The sequence below is a fragment of the Pseudoliparis swirei genome, chromosome 16 (assembly GCF_029220125.1).
Source record: "Pseudoliparis swirei isolate HS2019 ecotype Mariana Trench chromosome 16, NWPU_hadal_v1, whole genome shotgun sequence".
Lineage (NCBI taxonomy): Eukaryota > Metazoa > Chordata > Actinopteri > Perciformes > Liparidae > Pseudoliparis > Pseudoliparis swirei.
Window position 1 is genome coordinate 11,189,826 of NC_079403.1, and position 16,840 is coordinate 11,206,665.

Sequence of the window (16,840 nt, forward strand, 5' to 3'; positions counted from 1 at the left end):
AAAAAGGGGATGGGGAAAGGGAAAAAATTTTTTTTGTTATCTTTTCCCAAAGTTTCCCCAAACCTTGCCCCGGAAAGGGGGCCGAAGTTATTTTTTTGGGGGGAAAATAAAATTTTTTTAAAATTTTTTTGAATTTTTTTCTTTTAACAAATTTTAAAACCGAACCCGGGGATAAAAAAGTGAGCCTTTTTAAAAAAATTCCCAGGTAAAATTTTGTGGGTAGAAAGAGATAAATTTTTAAGGTAAAGGGGGGGAAAAAAATGAGGGGGTTTTTTTTAAACCCTTCTTTTTGTTTTTAAAAAAAAGGGAAAAAAGTTTTTCCCCAAGATTTGTTTTTTTAAAAAAAACCCCCTTTCAACCTTTTCTTGAAATTTCCCCCCCTGGGTTTTCAATTTTTAAGGAAACTTTTTTTAAAAACCCCTGTAATTTTCTTTTTTTAGAATAGGAAATTTAAAAAACCCTTTTTCAATTTTTAAAAAATTTAAAGTTCCCAAAAAAAAATTTCCTTTTTTAAAAAAAAAATTTTTTTTAAAAAACCCTTTAAATTTTAAACCCCAAACTTTTTTATTTTCCCAAGGGGGGGGTTTTCTTTTTTTCAATTCACCCCCGGGGATTTTTTTTTGGGGGTTTTCCCCTTTCAAACTTTTAAAAAAATTTTTTTTTGGTAAACAAAAAAACCCTTTTTAAAAAAACGGGAAAAAAAAGAACCCGTTTCTTTGCATTTTCCCAAAAAACCCCTTTTTTCGAAATATTCAAAATTGGTTTGGGTCTTTTTTTTAAAAATTCAAAAATTGATTTTTTATTTTTTTTTGACAACAAAAATTTTTTAAATTTTTAAAAGGGGGGGGGGTTTTAAAAACCCCCGAAATGCCCCAAAAAATTGGGGCCCCCAAAAATTTGGGGAAAAAACCCAAAAACAAAATTTTTTTTTTTTTCAGGGAAGGGAATTTTCCCCGTGCAAATATTTTTATTTTTTGGAAATTTTATTCCCAAAATTTTTCCCCCCATTTTTTTGATTAGGGGGGTTTTTTTTTCAAATTATTTTTTTTAAAAAAGGGGGGTTCTGCCTCAAACCCAAAAGAAATTCCCCCCAAATTTTTGGGCCCAAAAAATGGGGTTAGGGTTTTTTTTGGGGAAAAAATTTTGTTTTTTTTTTGGGAAATTATTTTTTTTTTTTTGTTTTTAGGGGGGCTTTAAAAGTTGGCTTTTGGCAGTTTTCATTTTAAAATTGAAAAAACCCCTTTTTTAAAAAACCCGTGTTTTTTTTTTTGGATTTTTTTTAAAATTTTTTAAAATTTAAAAAATCCCCTAGAAAAGGGAGGAAATTTTTTTTATTATTTTTTTATTTTGTTTTCCCAAAAAAGGGTTTTACAACGGGGAAAAGGGGGTTTTTTTTTGGGGTTAAAGGTTTTGGGGGGGCCGGGGGAAAAATTTTTAAAAACAAAAAAAATTTTAAAACAATTTTTTATATTTTTTCCAGTTTTAAATTTTTTTTTGGCCAATTTAAAAGGAAAAATTTTTTAAAATTTTTTTTTTAAAAAAATTATTGGGTGTTTTCGGGGCCCAAAAAATTTTGGAAATTTAGAATTTTTTGGGGGTTATTATTTGGGGTTTTTTTTGGAAAGGGGTTTTTGGGGTTAAAACCCAAAGGGAAAAACCAAATTTTAATAATAAAAATTTAATAGCCCAAAACAAGGAAAACCTTAAAATTTTTTAAAAAAAAAAAGTTTTATTTTTTTTTTGTATGTATTTGGTAGAGGATGTATGTAGTTTATATGTATTTGGTAATGGGTGGATGTAGTTTGGTAGTGGATGTATAACGTTTGGTAGTGGATGCATGTAGTTTGTATGTATTTAGTAGTGGGTGGATGTAGTTTGTATGTATTTGGTAATGGGTGGATGTTGTGTGTATGTATTTGGTAGTGGATGCATGTAGTTTGTATGTATTTGGTAGTGGATGTATGTAGTTTGTATGTATTTGGTAGTGGATGCATGTAGTTTGTATGTATTTGGTAGTGGATGCATGTAGTTTGTATGTATTTGGTAGTGGATGGATGTAGTTTGTATGTATTTGGTAGTGGATGCATGTAGTTGGTATGTATTTGGTAGTGGATGGATGTAGTTTGTATGTATTTAGTAGTGGATGGATGTAGTTTGTATGTATTTAGTAGTGGATGGATGTAGTTTGTATGTATTTGGTAATGGATGGATGTAGTTTGTATGTATTTGGTAGTGGATGCATGTAGTTTGTATGTATTTAGTAGTGGATGGATGTAGTTTGTATGTATTTGGTAATGGATGGATGTAGTTTGGTAGTGGATGTATAAAGTTTGGTAGAGGATGTATGTAGTTTTCCCAGTGTCTTTACATCCTGACTCAAACGGATCGCAGCTGACACATTCAGTACTTAGATACCCCCCCAGTCATCTGACACGAGTCTACAACACTGCATTTCAGGGGGAGGTTAGCATGGCAATAGCTATGTACTTGGCACTTAAAATGCTGTGAAGCATGAAACAATGACGCCCTTTAGTTTGCCTTCCTCCATCCACATCATGGCTGTATCCCCAAGCTTCAGCCCTAGCGCCTCGATACTGGCACAGAGGCAGGATCACAGCTATGACACCCCTATGTATCTCATTCAGGCATAGAGAATGGGGCTAGTGAACCGGGTAGCCCCCCAACTCTGGCCCCTGCCTGCACCTGCAGGTCCAACTGATGACTGGAAAGTTGGAAGGAAAAGGGGGAAGTGAGTTTGAGATGTGAGGAAGCTTGGCTCCAGTTTAAGAGTATAGCCTGGTCAAGAAACAATGGCGTCATACGGTATGGATGACCCAATCAGAGAGAAAACTGGTCACTTTAAAGCTATCTTTGTGTTAGATAACCACCGTGATGGTCTTGGTGAATTATTTGTAAAGTGAGGATGGGGAGAAGGAGAGTGAATGGTGGTTACTCGAGAACCTCTGGCCCCCCTGCAGGTCATTCAGTCATTCATAAGATGAGGCCATTTTATAGACCTCCCCCTACCCTTGCTTGTGTTGCTGTTGAGTCCATAAACGGAAGTGAAAATGGAGATTAAGAGTGGTCATGCAAAATGGATGATGTGTGTTGGCACAGGGTGGATGACCAGTTTCTACCTCTCAAACGTTTGGTTTCTTCATGGGCCCTCGCTTTAAAGGCTGCCGATGTTTCCCTGACAGAAACTCAGCCTGGTAACCTTTCTCTCTGCACAGATTTATGATGTTTACAGATGTGCTCAGTGTATGAAAAAGCAGCCCCTCTCCCCCAGTGGGGCAGCCATCTTTAATCCAGGAAAGAGCACAAGGATTTGGTCGCCCCTGGCCTGCCTGAAGGCCCTTTGGAAACCTCTCGGCCGTGAGAATGGGGGCTGGGGTTGGAGGTGTGGGTTGGGATGTGTGTAGCCATGCAGGAGGGGCTGGGGACAGTCTTTGTGAATTTAGTTAATCTAATTTGAGCTATTTCCCCCTAAGGCCCTTTTTCTCCCTCAACGCTTTCCCTGTTTCAAACATCAGTCCAAGCTGGGGAAAGTTTCACGTCTCCCTGGTGAAAATAGGCTTTGTTAAGTTTAATCCAATATGAACCTGAGAGGAATGTAACTGGACCACCCATTGAAACAAGTATGAGATTATTTCTGCTGTTTGTGTGTGGTGCAATCAAATTAAGATGGAACGGTGATCTACAAGTGAGCTATGAGCAGTATTACAGCAGAACATGTATGTAACTTAAACAATCGGGTCATGCAACATACAAATCATTTCAAGATGCAACACACCATGTACAAGATGGCTATTAATTTATGAAAATAAGTAAACTCATTAAAAAAATTGTTTAAGTATCTATAAATATGTTCATATGAACACATTGAACCTCCCATTGGTAAAGCGATCAGTTGGAGAGGCAAAGTCCTCATTCATAGACCTGTTTGAACATAATGTATTTATCAAAGGGCAACTTAAAACAGAGACCAGGATGTTGCTGCTGCCTAAAGAATGTAAATGAACCACTTAGAAGCCTTTCTTTAGAGTTTCACACCTCTGATTAACTCATTGTGATGCTGTCAGATATCAGATGGGTATTACCGCATCAGGGTTTGCCTTTGAAGTTGCTTCTGAATATCATCAGGGTCTCGTAATCCTTTTTTAATGGATCAGTGAGTAGGACAGTGGTTCCACAAAATGATGAATGTGACAGCCTTTCTCACCTAATGTTCCCGGTGTTTTGCATGAATGGGTTGACAATTGGTTGATTAATTTAGGAAATGCACCGGTAATGGTGTTAATGTGGAAAGGTTGATAGTAAATGGTAAATTGCTTTATCAGTTTGCTGTTATCTAGCCATAAACCCATACCCCCCCCCCTCCCTCTCTTATCTTGACTTCTTTTCCTTTTCTTTCTCTGACTATCTTACTCTTTCCTTAGCTTTGTAATTTTAGTGTCTTCCCCACTGCCCTCCTTTTTAACTTAAGGCAATAGGTGGTGAAGGGCAGGAATGCAGCCGAGGGACTGTAAGGATTTATCACACAAAGGTGCGAGGGCTGCTGCCTGTGCTCCTGTGCCTGGAGATGTAACAGTTTAGGGCCAACAGCATTCCCACCACAGGGCCAATACAGCCTTTTATTGCTTTTTCAGTTTGATGATTTAGACCATATACTTTGTGGCTGCAGGGAGATGAATTGGAGGAAAGGTGTCAGGGACAGAGGGTCAAGTAGTTTGTGCGAGTGTGTGCATGCATGGGTTTTCAGTCCAAGATGTGTGTGAGAATCGTAACATTTCCAGAGATGTAATATAAAGCATAAGCATAGTTTATCTCCTTATTCTCCTGTTCTAACCCTGCTTTTACCACTTACACATGCTCTGTCTCTCTCACTCCCTCTCTACTCTTGCTCTCTCTCCCCTCCCATTCCTTCTCTCTTCACTCTCCCTGTCCCGTCCACCTCGTCTGCCTCTCGGGTTACGATGACTGGGGGTTTTCTTGCTTCCATCTCGTAGAGTGTCGGCGAGTGTGTGTTTGTGACTGCGTGTGTGTGTGTGTGTGCGTGTGTGTGTGTGTCTCCGCCAGCGCAGAGCTGTGTCCTTGTCCCTGCCTCCTGGCAGCAAGGAGCCACCCAGCAGCCGCTCTGTGATTGGGCAGGGGAGTGGGGTTCTTGACACAGCGCGGTGCTGACTGCTCCGGGACGTGTTTCAACAGATGGTCGAGGTTAGAGAGTGTCATCACATCGGAGAGCGGATTAGAGGAGAGAGGTTGTCTTCCAGGAGCTGTGTGGTCCCCTCTACTCTTCAACCCAAGACACAAACCCCTCTATGAGCGAGGGGAGACCCGGTGAAGAAACGCAAGAAGAAAACTCGAGAGAGGAAACCGTGCACTCTGCTCTCCTCCTGCCTTTCAGGTACTTTACAAATTTTTCCCGTTTATTTTGGTCAATTGTGTATTTCCCACTGCTTTTCCTTGGTGTGTGCCGGTTAGTTTGTGCGGTGCATTTCTGATGCAGCATGCAGTCAGGGGAGTGAAGCGGAGTTCCCTGTACAGCAGCGCTGTGTGTGCTGGTCTTCATAGTTTCCCCCCTGAATGACAGGAATTCCCTTTCGGTGCAAATTCCTCCGTCTCCAGGGATTAGAAGGCAGCACATTCCATTAATGTCATTTTTTCCCCAATCATAAGCACCCATCTGTTAATGTCTAGTTTTTCGAATGCAGGCTGTTTGAAAGTGAAGGAAAGTACTTGAGATTTGCAAAAGCCAGTCATAGTGGGGGAACCCTGCGAGTTATCATATGGACAAGGTTGAATATAATATTTATGTTTCATTTTCTTTATTTTTTTTAATCCTAAAATCTTGAGTGACGATAAATGATTACCTTATTCACTGTCAGTTCTGATAAGAGGAAATTAACATTCCCAAAACGCAGTGTGGCATTTAGCATACCCACACTTCAGCCCTGATACGTTTTTTTCATGAATCTTATTCAGAGTGCACTTCTGGCAGAACGTGTCAGTATACGCTGAATGGATGAGCTGCTGAAGCGCGCTTTCCGGACAAACTGTCAGAGCTAAGCAGAGAGTCAGAGACTCCGAATGTTCACCTCGCTTCAGCTATTTAACTCAAGTCAAGTGAGAAGTGAAACTTGCCAGTGGAGAGGCAATATGGAGAGGCAATATGATGTATGGTATTTATACGTGTGTGTGTGTGTGTGTGTGTGTGAGTGTGTGTGTGTGTGTGTGTGTGTGAGTGAGGTGTTTGCAAATGGAGATTGTGCAGCTGTGAAAGGCTGTGTGGACAGCAACCGGCCTGAGAGGAGACGAGGTTGTATAGGTGAAAGCTGCTGTTGTGTGATTGTGTGTTTACCTTGGGGAACCAGCCGTAGCTACACTTCCTGCTTGTTACTTGAAGTATGTTACACAACTGGCAATAGTTTGGGATGACTGCTGCTTTTAGGCCAGTGGAGACGTGCGTACCAAATTGTGCTGTATCAACGATTAACGCATGAAAGAATTCCAATGTCCAATGGTAAGTTGATCGTCTTTTTAAAAATGTTTAGACACAGATAGACTTTTGTTTGACTCTTGGATATGTTTTTCCCAAGAGAGAAATTAAACTTACACATAAACTTTCATCTGAATGCTAGAAGATCTAAATGCTGTAGTTAAACATCATTTTTACTTTAATGTAGCCGAGTTTGATTTGCTATTACATTTCCTCTATTTTAAGAACCAAGTGAGTGACTTGGGACTCATTATTTTTTATTGCGTGTTGTTGGATCAATATGTTCACCTTCTCGACCTGTCCACAAAAACGTGAGATCTTTTACTAGTGTTCCTATATGGGAAAATTATGCCGCGTTCCTCTTCAAGGCCGACCTCTTACGCCAGGCACAATTGGGGAAAATGTAACCGACGGGCTTACATTTCAATATAATGCCACTGCCAATATGTGTCAGTGAATGAAAAAGCCAGAGAAATATGAAGAAGCCGAACGTCAAACGTTCAGTGTTGATGAGGCTGATCCATAAATCTTCCCTTCACTTCAGTTTCACCTGGAAGCGTTTAGATTCAATTTCTGATTACCCGACCCAGAGCACAGCAAAGCAGCTTTGGGGTGTTTTAAAAGGGCTGCGCTGACTGCCAGCTCAGAAGAGAAGGGAGATCCTTTAAACAGTTTAGCTTCACCGAGCTACAAACAAGAGCAGCAGCTGCTGCAAATAATTAGGTTCTGGGGGGTAGCCGCTTGCCAAGACAAACGTTGTTCTAGTAGCGGCTCTGCCATCACTCCAATTTACTGTGTGTGTGTGTGAGTTTGTCCGTCCGTGTGTGTAAAAAGTATTTTATTCTCCTGATAAGTATGGTGAGTGACTGTGATGATCAGAACCAAAAGAGTGTGTGTGGTTGTGTTTCCGTAAAATGCCAGCCACGGTGAATCAGAGACTTCCCAGACATTTGCGTGACTTCATATAAGCCAACTGATGCACGAGGTCAAAGGCATTTGTGGCAGACTAATTATTGTAAGAAATGAAAAGCAGTGGAGCAAGTCTTCAGCCAGTTGTTCATCTTTGCCATTCTTTCTTTCTTTCTCATGAACTTCGGATCAGCAGCATCATTAATCTCAGCCGAGCCGACTATCCTCTTGCTCATTCTACTTTCTTAAATGGACCCGACACTGACGGAAGTCACATTTTTGAATGATATGATCACAGGGTGTTCTGGTTTGTAGTGATATTGAAAGCCTTGCACATGACTTTCTGTTCTCCAGTTAGAACAGGGTGCATGGGGCCAGTAAAACAGGACAAATGGAGAAAGAACTGTATTTTCTTTTTCAGCAAATTGCACCAGATCTTTTAAACTGGCCGATGTAATAAGTTACAAACCGAATCATTCAACATCTTTGCTTTGAAAGACAACAAATATTAGCTAGTTTAATCTAAAAAAATATGCTGTATAAATCTAGTTTGTGTGTGTTCTCTTGTGTGTTAGTATGTTAAGAAAAGATTTCCTAAACCACCCTCTTCTCCGGCACTTGTTTATCTCCTCAGCCTAATGATAGTGTTCCTCGTACTGGTCTGATTGCATAGTAGCGCTGGACTAGGTTGCACAGTCCTATCACTGCAAATGACCAGGATTTGAACATGAGCATTCGCCATTCTTTTATTTATGCGTGATCGTGACAGGCTATCTTTACATGAGTCAGACACTTTCTCAGTTCCTTTGTTGTCCTCACTGATCAAACATTTCCACGGAGGTTCCATGCACTAACGTACCGCCTTCACGAGACGCGTCCTTGACTGTTGAGGACAAATCTCCGAGGAAATATTCCATGCGCATATTGAGACGCTCGCACAGATGCCCTGCTTAGATCTATTGTGGGGTATTTGGGAGCTCACAATAGCACCCCCAAGTGTTTGTTCAGCCTCTCATTTGGGGTAAAGGTCAGGGCATGCAAACATCACATTCAGCGCATCATTGATAGGAATGCCTGACCCTCCAACCTTCAATCTAATCCATGCACACGTTAAAGAGACCAGCAAACCAGACGTACATTTGATGCTTTACTTTTTTGTTTTCGTCATGCCATTGTTCCCCTTGTCATTGTCTTAGCCCTCTGCCGGGTTTGAAAGAGATGTGGTCTGTATAGGAAAATAAATTCTCAATAGATGGTTCAGCTATGCAGCGGCCAGGAATGACCCCTGACCAGGTCCTTGTAATGTTGAGATCGGTGTTAGACCTTATTCATTAATGTGCACTTTGAGCCAGCGAGAGAGAGAAAGTGGATTTCAATGCTTTTTCGGTGATGTCCGGAGCTGCTTTTGTTCAAACTGTCACTGCACACAGATGCAGCATGGGCTTAAGATGGAGAGAGAGAAAGCTGGGTCAAGAGAGACACAGAGGGGGACGAGGGATAAAGTAAAGAGGCCAAGATAAGAGAAAGGGAGGTGTGAACATGTGATAAAAGAGTGGCGGTTCAAAGTGGACGCAGAGATCCGACGCCGTGGTCGTGATCAGAGGCGGGACCCTGAGCGCACGTTCTTGGTTGTTCACTCACACGTGCGCGCATTTGAAACACATGGACACAAACATAATCTTATGACACAGGCATGTACAAAAGAGAAACATAGAAAAACGTGTGTACACACACACACACACACACACAGTCAGACACACACACACACACACCACACACACACTCTATCCACGAGCTTACCCCTTCCGTCCTCCACCCCCCAGAGTGCTGCACTGTTCCTGCTTTGTCATCTCTCTTGTCCAATAATCCCTTCCCAGGGAGAAGCAATCTGTTTTAGATTTGAAAGAGAAAGGGCCCGGCCTGTATCACGTACAATTAAGCAGCCGTCAGAATGCGTCGGCGTAAGTTTGGAGGGAGAAGTGCTGCCACTGGGGGGTTGTCCCTTTCATCCACCGCTTTTCCAGAATGGAGATAATGGGGTGGGAGGGTTGGAGGGATAGCAATGGATGGGGGGCAGAAGGAATGAATACATGTCCTCACCCCTCCATCCCGCTCGACTAATAGAAGCCAGCATGCGTTTGTTTCAGCTCTTCTGCTCCCTTTCTTTCCCTTCTCCCCTGGAGCGGGCAAACACATTCAGCCTCTGCCAGCACTCCCCTCATCTGCCCGTGTATGTGTGTATGTGTGTGTGTGTGTGTGTGTGTGTGTGTGTGCACCAACAGTCATGTGTGGACTTGGCCATGTGCTGCTGGTAGCCTCTGGTCCTGTTTGCCCGTACTTACTTTGTCATGCGGAGGCAGCATGGCCGATTTGAACAGTTGTCGTATTAAAGGTCGAGCAACTTTGTTTCTACTGACGAGGTCCAGCATTGCATGGCACACATCGTCTTTGCTTTGCTTTGCTTGAATTGCCTGCGGCAAATTCAGCCGAGTTTGGCTGGTGTCTCTCGAACATGTCGGGATGATGCATTGACGCATTCCTTCAACTTTGGCTCAAACGTGAAGGAATGGCAGCATTTGCTTGGGGTAAGCTTCCTGTTTTGTGCTTTGTCAGCAAACTGGTTCTTCAGTAATTGTAATTTCGATATTTTGCAATGCTGGAATTGTTGCCGTGCAGGATAAAGTTAACTCAATTACAAATGACGTTGCTACATGCTCTGGAAAGCCACGCAGTGAGCCAAAGGCAAAGGAAAGGAGAGCTCCCCTGTGTACAAATTACAGGTTACGCGTCTGTCTGTGTACGACTCTGACTGATTCTTTCTCTGGCTGTTTTAGGGAATGACTAATGCACGCACAAAGAGTGTATGACATTCAAATACACGCATGCATCTATGCCCACAGGCATGGGCAGAGGGGAGTGCTGAACAGGCACAGGTGCAATCAGACAAATGCGTTTTTATGAGCGGGATCATGTTGGTGTGTCACAGCCGTGGAGAAGTTTGTTTATGGCATCCAGGGTCACGCAGGCTGGTTCTCATGGTCTATGTTTGTCTACCGTTCACAGAGAATATGCCTACACATGTTCCACATTTTAGGGGTGTTTAGTTTCATGCGCCAGCAGCAGCCCTACACTTAACTGGGGTTTGCTGACTGAGCCGCTGCCACCTCAGCCTGAGGAATATCCCTCTTCTCTCTCTTTGTATTGATCGCTACTCTACTTCTTTTTTTATTCTCATATTTAGGGGAGTTTGTTAAAAGGCTAAATGCCTCTTCATATTTCACTCATTTGAATTAGCCGGCTCTATCGGTCAGCACATAGCACCATTTCTGTGATGTTAAGCATATCACATCGCTACTGCCCAACTAATAGAACGAGGAATCATTGTCTACTGGGTCCGTATGTTCTTTGTAGCAAGTTTATCATCCTGAGAGTATGATTGTTATATTACTATTTATAATTTATACCTCACTTAGATTTTTCTCAGCAGTTGGATGATAATTGGGTTTGTGTTTATTGGTTGAATTTGATACTAAGATCATCTTCATCTACAAAACTACTGAACTTATTTTTTCTTGAATGTATGTGTACTTCAGGGGCAAACAGCGGTCTGATTGTCTGGATCTCATAAATGCGATGTCTCTCAAAGCACAGTGCTTGTTCAGTTTGAACCCAGAATATTCTGTTTACCTTTGACCGCATCCTTTTTTTGTCGCTAAAGATGGCTCTTACTGTATTGACATTGACATAACTCTCTGCATCATGAGGAAAGATAACTTTATTTTTATCCTAATCACAAACACAGAGATGTAAAAAAAAAAATGCTCAATTTTATATGGAAAAAATGTACCTACTTGTCTTCCTCATGACCTCTATTTAAGTTTCTAGTTGTGTTCAAACTGACATGGCTATTGAACTTGGTAAACTGCTGAGCGTTCACAGAAAAGAATCCTTCAGACTTGAAGTTGCTCTCTCTCTTCTTCTCGCTCTTTCTCTGTGCCACCAGCTGATTTCATGGAAAAGAAGTCAATCTCTTTATGCGTGACAATTACCTCAGTGGAAACCCATTGAAGCAATTGGCCATAGTGCTCTTTTGTGGTAAAAGGAATCATTTATCTGGGGTATATTTGACGAGTCTGAGAGACAAGAAAGCCACCCGTGAGGGAGCGATACATTCTACTCCCTCTCACTCTGACTTTCTCTGCAGCTCTCGCTTCTTGATCGAGTGTTTCTGATGGGAGTGTGGGTTTTGACAAGAAGTGGCTGGAGGAATATAAATGCGCTGTAATTTATTCATCTGAGGTCGTCTCTCGCTAATGGTTTCCATTCATGGCTTGGAATAGATTTAACAAGAAAATGCTTGCTGGAGACTCGTATCCTATAACTGTGGCTGTTGATCCTTTGATTGTGATTTCATGTTTTCATATCACTCCAAAAATTATAGGAGTGGTTTCTCTCCGTTCAATCTCTCCTCCATTCTTTACCCTCTTTTCTCCTGCCCTCCCTTTATTTTTCACACGCACTTTTACTATTCAAGTGCCAATGTGCTTTTTAATTATTTATTTTTTTAGTTAACTTCAAAAACAAAACATGCTGTTTGTGACGTCTGTTCAGGAAGTAATCTAATATTTGATCTGTTTAATGCTAATTCATGCAAATCAACATATTTTCCCTGATAAAAAGATAGATTTAATCCATTAAAAAGTGCCTGACAGCAGTCCCACAGTAATAGGCCCCAATTCATACTGTACACTCCCTGACATTTGCACCAGTCACCTGTGAGTCATGTCTCATGATCATTTTACAGTATAGTAACATTAATAGTACTTATAATCTCTTTACTTGTGATGCCAAAGAGCATACCTGTACACACCAGAAACATTAAAGTGCTGCATAAATTTATCTGTCACAGGAATTTGAGGATCCTGATGATGCAGTTACTGCATAACTTCATATTACTCCTCTTGGTTTGTTTATTAAAAAGGCCATATCAACGGGAACATACCAGATTAAAAAAGCTACAATGTAAAACTTTTCCCCTCGGTCCAGACCAAATTAACTGAACCACAGGTGTGAAAAAAGCCCCCTCAGGCCCATTTGTCAGTGTTACCAGCATGAGGCCTTTGCTTGGATATACAGACCTCAAACTGGGAGTCCATAGTTAAAGACATGAACACTTAAATATACACACCACCTTCAGGACAGGAACACACACATGCACACACATACATGAATAAATACAGGCAGCATTCCCGATCTCTGAAAAGACCTTGTGTGTTTTTTAATCATTTCCCTCTTAGGGCTCTGAAAGCCTCCTCATGGTTTCCAACAGACCACCTGGTGGCCTACAAACCATTCCCACTTTGAAGTCTTTTGGACCAGGATTCATTTAATTATACATTAAGATGCATCCATAATATTGATGGGGTGGCCTGGCAGCCTTGGCACTACAAAGGGTCTCTTACCAGGTCCGAGAGAAACATGAGGGGTTTAACTAATAGCCGTGGACACAATCCCTCCAGGTTCACATTTCACTGAATTGAGGCCATTCTTCCTCATTAAAGTGGCCTGCGTTGTACCCCAAACACGGCGCTGGCCAGTGGATGGGAATCATTTCTAACATCTGAGGTTTTGTAGTTGTAACACGGACATAACAAAGAGTCTGAATGTGCCTGTCAAGGTTAGGAGTTGTGCAGCCGTAAACATGTTGGAACAAAGAGCCAGTGATCTCTCCTCACTGCTTTGCACTTGGGTTCCTCACTGGAATTTCGTCATAGATCCTACATACATTTTGGCATTTTGGTCAAACAAATCAGTGGGGTTAAGAGTCTTAAAACACCAAGGTCTGAGCGTTTTCCCAGTGCATACCCACAGCCAAGTGAGTGCACCGGCACAGAGGTCTCCTTCAGTCAGCTCAGTGTGGCAGACGGGCGGGTCTTGGTTGGTACAACGTGCTGCCCTGGGCCTGCCGGGCACAGCGAGCCCTCAGTGTACAAGGCCCTCGTCCATCTTCATGGAAGCAGACCAGCCGAATTCCCTTGGATTACAGACATATTTGGACAAACCTTAATCTAAGGCCGCGCAATAATTATTTTTTCTCCTCTGAAAGGAGAGGGAGCAATCAGCCAGCACCTCAAAAATGTCTCTGGTCTGAAGCAAAAATCAAGAGATCTAACGTCGTTGTTCTCCACTTTTTAAAATCTCTACTGCTTTGTCTCTAAGATCAGTTTGCAACATGTATGATTTATACCTTCACACATTTAAATGTTCCACTTTCCACATTTCTGAGTGTAGTTCCTGAACAAAGTTGTAGCTGCATGAAGAAAGGCCTTTGCCGTCATTGCTAGCCATGGCGCCTATAGTTTGAGTACAGCCTACAGAATTCAAACTATGCCATCAGACTTTAATTCCCTCCCTTTGCCATTGTTCCTCTGTAACTTGGCTGCCTTAGAGATGGACTGGGCAAATATAGAAGGAGCCAGCAAGAGAGAGAGAGAGAGAATGGACAGGAATAAGAGGGGATTTGAGGCGCTTTGAAATGCCCATTGTCCTTAATAAATAGACCTTTTATGAATGACTGATTTACCTTAGTGGGGTAGGGCATCTGGTTTGGGTCTGACTTGCATCTTGTTTTACCTCTGCAAGTGAACAATTATCAAAGTACATGGGCAGACCCACAGCAGAGGGCAAAGGCCCTGCTGTAAGAGATACAACTGTTAATCAGTTTATTTCTACCAGAATAATCCCTTTATGTGTCTTCTTAGTGTGTCTGCTGTTCTTCATTGACGGCTGATAAATACATAAAATACCGCTGCTGAACAGAACAGAAGCCAGAAGCAGCCTGTTTGCCATTGCTGAAAAGAATACGCAGGCCAATCACAACCAGACTTTTACAAGACTTTTGTGACCTTCATACCTCTGTACTGAGCCCCCTCCAGTCATCTTTTTCTTCCCTCAGAGTTTCCCCTCTTAATCCCTGTGTGTGGGTTGCCTCAGGTTCCTGAGGTTAGGTTAAACAAGCCACCATCAAAGCCATATTACCACTTGGGTCAGGGGAGGGTCAGGGTGCAGCAGGGTGTGTGGTTTGAGGCCTGAACTGAAGGGCACGACTGCCAACCAGCCAAATAGTATTGCCCCGGATGGTTACACAAGCAGCAACTCTATTATGTTCAGCTTTTCTCAGCGCACAAAGCCCAGCTGTCTGTGCAGCCATACCAAATCACTGAGCAGAGCTGCCCGTGCCAAAGGAGAGTCAGTAAAAGAGCTGTTTTCTGCACGCAAAAGAAGGGAACACTTTTCTGTCATGAAAGTAAAGATTGGGAAGGTGTTGAGGTGTGCCTAAAATCCCTAGTGTTGATGGCCAATAATCTGAAAATTGCACATCTTTTATGTATCTGGCAGCTGTGTGTCTGAAAACTTCATAGAGGCCTTTTTGTTCCAGTCTTTTGAACCCCTAGGTATGTTATGTTCCTCCCATCCCTCCCCAATATTCCTCCTCCAGTTTAACCATGATGAGTACAGTAAAGGCTCATTTAAAGGGTCATTAGGGCTAATCCTCCAAAACAATGAGGAAGGAGAAACATTGTGCTGCATCGTCCTCTGACTTTCCAGGAATAAAGACCTATCGTCTGTTCTACAGATGTATAGAAGAAGCCTGTTCTACTTACATCACATTAGATGACATAAATATATGATCCATTCAAAATGAAGGGTTTATAAAAATTACATGAAACATAATTCTCCCAGAAGGTTCTCAAAGAATTCATTAAGCAATGTTTAGAGCTGGATGTATTTCCTGCTGTCTGATCCACAAGTGTGCCTGAAGGCAAAAACTCAGGATAACACTAATATGTAAGTGTGTGTACAACAGTGACTGTGTTTTGAACACACTGATCAAATAAAGTTAATCCTATGTAGTTCATCCTATTAACCATTAACGAGTATATTAAACTGTAAAAATTGGGGGGCAGAAATTGTAGTTCACTCAGATTAAGATTGTTTAAATGTTTTATTAGACTCAAAAGGTATCAGAAAGACATGTCCGCTAAATATCTCAATTTATAATTGTGAGTAATGTCACTACTGCTTTATTTCCCTCCACGTGAACAGGAAACCTCCCTCATTGGTCTTCATACAACCAGACGACTGTCATCAATCTACCTCTGGTCCACAAACAGCAGCCGATAATCTCTGCACACTAGCCGGTCATGTTCCTGTGGCAGTTTAAAGTTCCATAGGTCGTATTAGCACGAAGAAGCCAGGTTAAATGTATCCCACATAAATATATAATAGTGGTGTTTGTTCCCTTTGATTAGGGGTGACTTTGAGATGGACAGTCAAATGATCCAGGGCTACTTTTGGCAGACATTGAGCCGCAAGAAATCCTCCTTGTTATAAGTGAACTTCAGATGACCCCATGAGGAAAGTGGATCAGGTCCACTTGAGTTAGGATGGGAGCCCAAAGGAGAAGGGGAGGTCTGCGCTTGTTCAGCATCAGTGGCGTTTTGCATGCGTAACTTCGGCCCACATTGGTCATTTGTGTGCGGCACTTTTTTGGCCCTGCCGTCTCAGTCGTTTCAGACAGTGTAGCTATTGATCCCACTACAGCGAACCACATCGACACCACAAGGTCTGTATCAGATTCCACAATGAGCCTTCTTGTCTGTCGTCTTCCTTCTGAGTCGCATGAAGAGGCTGTTGCTGGAAACCATTGGCATGCAAAATTGAATTTGCGCTAGGTGCTAACATTACACGAGTTGGCTGGCTGCTTCACAAGATGATTTCAGGTCTTCCACAGCATGAAAGAAATCGAGGCTTGAGTGTTGTTTCGATTTGGACTGCATCTTTTGTTTCTGGGAACCTTTCCCATTTATGTCGGAGGACTTGGACCCTCACAGCAGGCACATGTGTTTTTATGCGAGAGCCCGAGTGTCTCGTGAGTTTCTCCATGTCACCATGTGTTTGTACAGTAGTTTGTGTTGTGTGTGTAATTCACTGTGAGGTTCTGTGCACTCTGCCACCCTACACTGGAGGGGTGTTTGTCCAAACGGCGCCAATGTTTGCACAGGGCTGACACGATGACTGGGCTGGCTGGCCCGGACACTGCTTGTCTGAGACGCAGGACAGACCAAAGTGCTCCTCAAGCTCCGTCTGAAGGCCTGTTCATCACAGGCAACATCAGACTAGTGAAAAACACACGATTCACCGATTGAGTTATTTGATGTGTTCGTTAGAGAAGACAATTTGTAGGTGTGCTATCTTATGTAGGGCCATCTGTTTGGCACGTCCACGAGAGCAAGTGTTTGCAGATGTCGGCTTTCCTCTGCATATGCATTTACTGTGCGTTTGGGAAAGGACTAAAGCCACACGTCAACACGGTGCATTCATGCCAAACATGATTTGCATTTCACCCTTTAGAATGTGAATACACTTATC

General features: G+C 42.2%; 1 protein-coding gene across 1 annotated transcript in view; it reads left to right on the forward strand.

Moving 5' to 3' along the window:
- Positions 1-5,180: 5,180 nt before the first annotated feature.
- Positions 5,181-16,840, forward strand: part of sulf1 (sulfatase 1) — a 34,843-nt gene continuing 23,183 nt past the window's right edge. The window contains 1 exon segment of the mRNA XM_056433692.1: positions 5,181-5,407. The gene's annotated coding sequence lies outside the window, so the exon portion shown is untranslated.